The sequence below is a fragment of the Mandrillus leucophaeus genome, unplaced genomic scaffold (genome assembly GCF_000951045.1).
Source record: "Mandrillus leucophaeus isolate KB7577 unplaced genomic scaffold, Mleu.le_1.0 Scaffold976, whole genome shotgun sequence".
In the NCBI taxonomy this organism is placed as follows: Eukaryota; Metazoa; Chordata; class Mammalia; order Primates; family Cercopithecidae; genus Mandrillus; species Mandrillus leucophaeus.
This window is the reverse complement of record NW_012110652.1, coordinates 279,536-281,113: the sequence shown is the minus strand read 5'-3', so window position 1 is coordinate 281,113 and position 1,578 is coordinate 279,536.

Sequence of the window (1,578 nt, the reverse complement as noted above, 5' to 3'; positions counted from 1 at the left end):
GATTTTATTTCTCCTTCACTTATGAAACTTAGTTTGGTTGGATATGAAATTCTGGGTTTAAAATTCTTTTCTTTAAGAATGTTGAATATTGGCCCTCACTCTGTTTTGGTTTGTAGAGTTTCTGCCACGAGATCTGCTGTTAGGGTGATGGGCTTCCCTTTGTGGGTAACCCGACCTTTCTCTCTGGCTGGCCTTAACATTTTTTCCTTCATTGCAACTTTGGTGAATCTGACAATTATGTGTCTTGGAGTTGCTCTTCTCGAGTAGTATCTTTGTGGTGTTCTCTGTATTTCCTGAATTTGAATGTTGGCCTGCCTTGCTAGGTTGGGGAAGTTCTCCTGGATGATATCCTGAAGAGTGTTTTCCAACTTGGTTCCATTTTCCCCCTCACTTTCAGGCACCCCAATCAGACGTAGATTTGGTCTTTTCACATAATCCCATACTTGTTGAAGGCTTTGTTCATTTCTTTTTCCTCTTTTTTCTTTAGACTTCTGTTCTCACTTCATTTCATTCATTTGATCCTCAATCTCTGATACTCTTTCTTCCAGTTGATCAAGTCTGTTACTGAAACTTGTGCATTCATCACGTATTTCTCGTGTCATGGTTTTTATCTCTGTCAGTTCGTTTATGGCCTTGTATGTATTGATTATTCTAGTTATCCATTCTTCCATTCTTTTTTCAAGATTTTTAGTTTCTTTGTGATGGGTACGTAATTCCTCCTTTATCTCTGAGAAGTTTGATGGACTGAAGTCTTCTTCTCTCAACTCGTCAAAGTGATTCTCTGTCCAGGTTTGATCTGTTGCTGGTGATGAGCTGCATTCCTTTGGAGGGGGAGATGTGGTCTTATTTTTTGAATTTCCCTTTTCTGCCCTGCTTTTTCCCCATCTTTGTGGTTTTATCTGCCTCTGGTCTTTGATGATGGTGGCGTAGTGATGGGGTTTTGGTGTGGGTGTCCTTCCTGTTTGTTAGTTTTCCTTCTAACAGTCAGGACCCGCAGCTGTAGGTCTGTTGTGGATTGCTTGAGGTCCACTCCAGACCATGTTTGCCTGGGTATCAGCAGCAGAAGCTGCAGAAGATAGAATATTGCTGAACAGCAAGTGTACCTGTCTGATTCTTGCTTTGGAAGCTTCGTCGCAGGGGTGTACCCTGCCGTGTGAGGTGTGGGGTGTCGGTCTGCCCCTAATGGGGGATGTCTCCCAGTTAGGCTACTCAGGGGTCAGGGACCCACTTGAGCAGGCAGTCTGTCCGTTCTCAGATCTCAACCTCCGTGTTGGGAGATCCACTGCTCTCTTCAAAGCTGTCAGACAGGGTCGTTTGCATCTGCAGAGGTTTCTGCTGCTTTTTTTGTTTGTTTGTTTAGCTGTGCCCTGTCCCCAGAGGTGGAGTCTACAGAGACAGGCAGACCTCCTTGAGCTGCTGTGGGCTCCACCCAGTTTGAGCTTCCTGGCAGCTTTGTTTACCTACTTAAGCCTCAGCAATGGTGGGCGCCCCTCCCCCAGCCTCACTGCTGCCTTGCCGCCAGATCGCAGACTGCTGTGCTAGCAATGAGGGAAGCTCCGGGGGTGTGGGACCCTCCCA